This window comes from Pinus tabuliformis, chromosome X, assembly GCF_031772625.1.
Source record: "Pinus tabuliformis cultivar Carrire ecotype Pingquan chromosome X, CPIR1, whole genome shotgun sequence".
NCBI lineage: Eukaryota > Viridiplantae > Streptophyta > Pinopsida > Pinales > Pinaceae > Pinus > Pinus tabuliformis.
The window spans coordinates 1,251,648,915-1,251,656,090 of NC_142308.1; positions in this window are offsets into that span (position 1 = coordinate 1,251,648,915).

Genomic DNA, 7,176 nt, shown 5'->3' on the forward strand with positions numbered 1-7,176 from the left:
ACCCTAATTCACTCATGGCAAAAGCATGATGAAGCTGCCTCTGTTTTAAATGAACTGCTGTTATGAAAATTAGTTGGCAGACTTTGTTGAGGGGTTTCATTGTCCCCTTAAACCCTAATTCCCTTTCACCCTCATCTTCCGAAATACCATCGACACATCATATCCCATTTTTCTTGCAAATTTATTACAGTAACCCTTCCCTCCCTTGGTGATCAAGCATACAAAGTCCCTGTTTCCCAAAAGCATCAATGACCATTTTAAAAGTTATAAAAAACAGAGTATGCTCTTAATAGACATTCAAAGACAAAATGAAATGAGCAGCCTGTTGAATGTTGATAGTTGATGCTGCCTTATCCCCCTATGCCCATGATATCCTTCCTTCCATCATGATGAAAATTCTATATTGTCCTTTCCCTTGGTGATTAAAAATCACAGTTTCCCTTAATAAAGTATTGATTTGCAAATGATGAAAGATGAGATGGCATGTTTAACATTATGTGATGTTTTCCTTCAGAATTCCCTGCTTATATATATATTTTTTCCCTTTCCTATATGTAAATTCCCTCCCCTAACATATCCCTCATGATGTTTCCCCTTGAAAACAGCATACTTCACAGCATTTTGCAGGCAGGGCAGCGGTCATTTTGACTTATTTATTCCACCTTGCTCAATAACACCATGTCAACCACTGAGACTAATGAGCAAGGTGATGACCGATCATCATCTACTGAGATTGAGATACAGCAGAGGCCTCGTAGGGGAGGCAAGGGTGGTCACCACAAGAGGGAAGAGCCTACATCACTGACAGAGTTGCAGGCTTGCCCATTGGCAGTATCTTGCTTTCAGCATATGGCTTGTTTTCAGTTTTGTGAGAGGCTGTCACACATCCAGCATCATAGAGACTTGGCCCGGTTGTTTGTCCTCCATCTCCATGACAGGCAGGTCACCCTTGCAGGGGTGAATTTTGTGTTTTCTCCAGAGGCTATCACAGATGCTACCGGGATACCCAATGTGGGTGAGGTATGGCCAAAGCGCAAGTGGGTGGACCTGGTATACTATGAGCCATATGTTAGGCCTGCCTATGTGCATCACTTGACAAGGAACTTTCCTATCAAGTTCCTCCGAGCATAGTATATAGACACCATGAGACTCATTATGCACTACTTCACATGCGAGGGGAGATTCTCACGAGTATTTTCTTGTCATATCCGCATGATGATGCACTTCACCAGAGTGAGGATGATGAACATCTCGGCATACTTATTTCATGACATTCAGAGGATAGCCACTACCTTTCGGAGACAGACTCCAGTACAGCAGCTCCGGAGCCTATGCCATCATGGTCTTATTCAGCTAGTAGTTTCCCATCAGCTGAGCCAGCAGGGCATCCCTTGGGCAGATTTCATCTCCCGAGATGTTTTCACACAGCCACATTCAGGGCCTGAGGCAGTTCATGAGGAGGGAGGGCCATCACATCAGCCCGAGACCAGCATCCCGAGACACATGGCTTCTTCTCCTCGGGTCACATATCAGAGAGGTCACAGGACCTTATTTGCAGCAGCCCGACGAGTACTTTCTCTACAGCCAGTGGAAGGGGTCTCGTCTTCATCATCAGAGCAGCGAGTGTTATCTCCACACCAGGTGGAAGGGGCCTCGCTTTCTTCACCGGCACAGGCAGTACGAGAGGGCAAGCAGCCCATGGTTGAGGATGAGGCAGTTGGCGAGGCACATGATGATTTCACTGGTCGTGATGCTCATTCTCCTTCCTCTTCAGATTTCTATGAGCTCAAGGAAGAGAACCTTGTGTTGCAGCGGAAGCTTGAGATGGCTCAGTGGACTATCACTTATTTAGAGCAGCGGACCAAACAGCTGGAGACCGAGAAGGAGTTGGATGAGTTATAGAGGATTCGATTCGACCGAGTCATCAACCGCAGGAGGCCTGGGGACCCACTGCCCAAGGATAGAGAGTTATTGCTCATCCGAGCAAATTGGCGCTTGGAGGGACTGTTAGACAAGGCAAACCGTGACAAAGAGCTGCTCCGGAACATGAAGACACACTACTGGGCAAGATTACATGTTTGCAAGGCGAGAATGAAATTTCTCCAAAGAAAGCTGTCAGAGGCCCGGAAGAAGAAGAAAAGGACAAATCCACTCCGCATCTTGGCTGAGGCATCCCTCACTCATCATGGTACTGTTCAGCCTTGATCTAGCATCAAAATCTGAAAATTTTGAGAATTTTGGAGCATTTTGCAAATTTTTGGTAAAATTACAGGTTTTGCCCACGGTTTGGTCTCACCCCGGGTGAGACCATTTTGAAGGGCTGCTCGGAATTTTGCAAACTTGGCATTTTTGGAAAGGGCATGCAAAAAGAAAAATTACCAGTACTTGGGGGCAGCCTAATTTTGAGTTTTGAGCCTCCAAAAGCTCAAAATACACCTAAAAAATGACTTTCTGCCCACTTTTTGAGTTGCAGAAAGTGACCTTGGGAGAAATGGTTTTTGAGGGGTCAAATCAGCACCAAATTCAGAAATTCCACTTGGGATGGAAAGTAGACAGGCCAAGCTTTCCAATGAGCCATTTTGCACCTGATTTGGATCAGTGGAACCCACTCAAAAACAGCTGTAAAGGGGCGCGACCAGAACTTCCAGGGGCGCGACCAGAACTTCCAGAATTGCCAGAATTTGTCATTTTCGGTCAAAAAACACTGTTTTGACTATGGTTGACCATTTTTACTTATAGATGATGGATGAATGTAATATTTTCATGGTACTTTGATAGGCTTTATCTTTCTTTACTCTTCTAGAAGTTTCTTTGATGTAAATAGTTAATATTTAATGCATGGATAGGCTTCCTAACTTTTAGAGGCAAGTTGTTGTGCTGGCCTATTATCTAGTGACTGATTTAGAATTAGTTGTAACAGCTCCTAGGAAGCTGAGCTCGACCCCTAGAGGTGGGGGAAGAGGTTTGACCTTCTATATTATGCCTTCTCTTTCTCATTTTGATGGTTGGACTCTTGTGGGAGAAAGCATTATTGTGTATTGTACATCTACTTCTGCAATTTGAGGAAAGGAAGGCCAAGGTTTTGCAGACTTCATTGTGGATTCTTGTGGATCATTGTGTTGATGGTGTGTCTTCTAATTGTTACTGTAAGTTTGTTTATGTGTTACATCTCTCTTTCTTTGCTGCTAATTGAACAAGATGAAGTGATAAAGTTTGAATTCATGCATGCCATGCTCAGCTTTTAATTCTGTTCAATATATATGTTTTCCATTGTTTAAAGAGGATTCAAAGTCCTTGTTTGCCCTCTTTAACCTCCTCTCTTTCTTCCCTGATCACTCATCCAAGTCAAAGGCATCAGCACAAGTTCCTACCTTGCCCCAAAGAACCCCCTGCAAAAACTGTGCTCCATCCCCGCACCCTAAATTGCACTCCCTCCAATTGCCACCAAAAACCCAAAAATCTTTAAATCAACCCCCCTTATCAATTTACTAGCCTAATATCTTTGATCCTAATTGGTCAGCTTATTATATTATAAGATCTATCAAATCTGACCCGAGAGAGCCTTCTCATACCTCGTAGGGCTAGCTACGAGGTGAAATGGTTTGATGTAGCCTTGAGAGTTTGTCGATCTCAGCCTAGGTGAATCCCAAGCGCTAACAAGTCCCATGGAAGAAATTGTAATGTTCCTAAACAGGAAATTAAGTGATAAAAAAAGCAAGCAAACAATCCAACAATCAGAAAAACGAAATACACATTAGGCACCCCTGAAAACGCTGGAAATAGAAAAATTATGAGCCATTTTGTTAAATCTTCAAGGGAAAATACAATGATAAAATAGAATGGTGCACCTGGGCTTGTCTCTAAGGACAAGCATGACAAAACCCAAGTGATAAAATGTTGATCTGAAGGTTGCCCCAACTGCTGCACCAAAACTGATTTGCGTTGCCCAGAAACTACACTATCTACTGGAATCAAAGGGCTAAAAACACTGCTTCCCTTGCTCAGAAAATTATAATATTTCAGCTCCCGGATCCTTAGCCAAAACCTACCAAAACCCAGGAAGGGTTTGGCCTCGTTCAAACTTTTGAAATTCGACCCCCCAAAGAGCCCAACCTCCGCCGCAACTGCAAAAATCGGCCTATTGGAATGAAGCTGGAAAACCTCCCAAAAACTACCCCAAGTCATTGGGATGAGCCCTACTATGAATTCCATTCCTTCCCCAACTATGATTCTGGGTTGTAGCTCTTCCCCTCAAGACCCACGTGTTGCCTAGATTGGCCCTCTGCGTTGTCCTTCAAGAATGGAATTCAAACTGCCAGTTTGTTGCACTCCCTTGCTCCAAAACTCCTACTGACTGTTGAACCAATTATGTCCTTCGAATTCCCTGGTTTCCCCGGCTAATGGTTGGCCCAATGAAGCTCCTCCCTCCACTATGTGTTCTCCACTTGCTAGCCCAAAAATACGCATTTCCTGGTGATGGCTGAATGGATGTGTTGTGAGTGCTCCCTAGTGCTCCTTAAGATGTTGTGGAATTGCCTTCCTAGTGTGGCACTCGTAGTCCCTTGAAGGTAAGGTTGAATCTCCAACTTGAGAGATTCGTGGTTGAACAACCATTTGACTCAGCTAAGCAGCTTGAGTAGACAGTCAAGTAACATTCGATATGCAAAAGTGAATGAATGACCAAGTGAGAGGCTCTTCCTCCTTATGACTTCGTGGGCTTCCTTTTGCCTCATGTGGGCCCCTCTAATAGCTATACAAATTCCCTCCAAGCAATTCGAATTTCCTAGTACGCATTGCCACGTGGGTGCCCCCCACCTTCCACTAGCAAACTAATCTGGTCATATTTCTCCTAACTCCCTAAGTTGAAACTACTTGGGTCCTTTTCCTTGGCAAAATTGTGTAGAGACAAAGCCTGTTACAAATGTTTTTGGGAAGGGACATGATAGTCCTCCCCTCCCAAATGTTGCTTGCCCTCAAGCAACTTCAGAGTTGGATGCTCCAAAATGTGATCATCCTCCCAGGTGGCATCCTCATCCAACAAGTTCTTCCAGTGTACCAAAAACTCCTTGATGGACCTTCTCCTCAACTTCCTCTCCCTCTCCAAAATGGCCTCGGGCTCCAAAACCAAGTGGCCCTCATCATCCAACGGGGGTAAGTCTACCGTGGTTGTCACTTGTTGTCCCAACACCTTTTTAAGGCTTGAGACGTGGAATATATTGTGAACCCTACTCCCCGGAGGCAGCTCCAACTCATAGACCACCTCCCCAACTCGCCTGACCACCCTGTATGGCCCATAAAAATGGGGTTGTAGCTTCTCGGCCCCCTTTTGCTTCAACATGTATTGCTTGTACAGCTGTAACCGGAGGTACACCAAATCCCCCTCCTCGAAATGTCTCTCGTTCTGGTGTCGATCTACGTACACCTTCTACTGGTTTTGCGCTATCACTAAGTTATCCTTGAGAGCCTTGAGGATGTCTTGGCTCTCTTGGATCCAATCTTTGGCCTTTGGGGCCCGACTGTCTCCAAAAACAACATCAGCAAAAGATAATGCATCATAACCATACAATGCACAGAAGGAGTCATATCAATGGACATGTGGTGGGTGGTGTTGTAGTAATACTCGCCCAAATGCAGTCATCGAATCCAAGCAATCCGTTGCCCAATCATGTAGTAACTCGCGCTAGGGGTGAGCTTGGTACCAACCAACCTGAAGAGCTCCTGCAAGAAGACTCCCATGAACTTGCTATCCTTATCACTCATGATGTTCTTAGGAAGCTCGTGTAACTAGAAGATCTCCCTAAAGAACAGCTCTGCAATCTGTGAAGCCAAGTATCTGGTCAGGATGGTGAAAAAGTGGGCATACTTGGTCAACCAGTCGACCTCTACATAAATGCAGTCTTTGCCCTGTACTGTGGGGAGCCATGTGATGAAATCCATGGAGATACTTTTCCCATTTCCCCTCGGGGATGGGAAGAGGTTGTAATAATCCTGCAGGATGAATCAACTCCCCTTTGTTCCTCTGTCATGCCTCACGCACCTGTATGTGCTTCATCACGTCCCCCTTGAGGCCCTTCCATGTGAAGCACTACCTGACTACCATGTATGTTTTCCTGAACCCCTAGTGCCCTAACAATGGCAAGTCATGTGCTTCCTGGAGCACTCTCTCCCTCAACTGCAAGTTGGGAAACAAAAATATGCGCCGCTTGTAGTAGATGACCTCATCCATAACCCGGTAGCACTCATCTGCATGGGTACCCTCCAGAATCTCGCATGCCCTCATGTCCTTGAAATACTCCACCAATAATTGGGCCTTCCAATCATGGCAGATGCTCATGAGTGATAGGCCTGCAGGTCTCTGGGATAGAGCATCAACCACCACATTGTGCTTTCCCCGCACATACTCTATGTCGGAACCGTAGGCCTGCACCTTGCTAACCCATCTTTGTTGTCTGTCATTGAGGCCCTGTTGCCCCATGAAGTGACGAAGACTGTTGTGATCGATGTTCACCCGAAACATGGTACCCACCAAATATTGTAGGAACTTGGCCAAGGCATGCAAGATGGCCAACATCTCCTTGTCATATATAGAATATGACCGCTCATGAGGTAAGAGCTTCCGACTCTCTAAAGCAATGGGGTGCCCATCCTGAGATAGTACTGCTTCGACTCCCTCCCCGGATGCATCACACTCCATGGTGAAGGGTTGGGAGAAGTCTGGAAGTGCTAAAACTGGACAACTACTCATCACCTCCTTGAGGCGGTCAAAATTTCCCTGTGCCCCATCTGTCCATGTGAAAGCCCCTCTCTTGGTCAAATTTGTCAGGGGAGTTGCCAACTACGAAAATCCCTTGATGAATTTTCGGTAATATGTGCAAATTCCCAAGAAGCCCCTCAACACTGTCACATCTCTAGGTACAAGCCAATCACGAATATCTCATATCTTCTCCTTATGTCCACCTTCACCCCATCTGCACCAATGTTATGCCCAAGTAGAGCATCTTTATTAGGCCAAATTCACACTTGGACAGTTTGGCATAGAACTGCTACTCCAAAATACATGCACCTCCTCCAAGTGTTGGATATGCTCCTCCCAAGTCCTGTTGTAAATCAAGATATCGCCGAAGAAAACCAACACAAATCTCCTCAACTGCCTCCGTAACACATGGTTCATACATG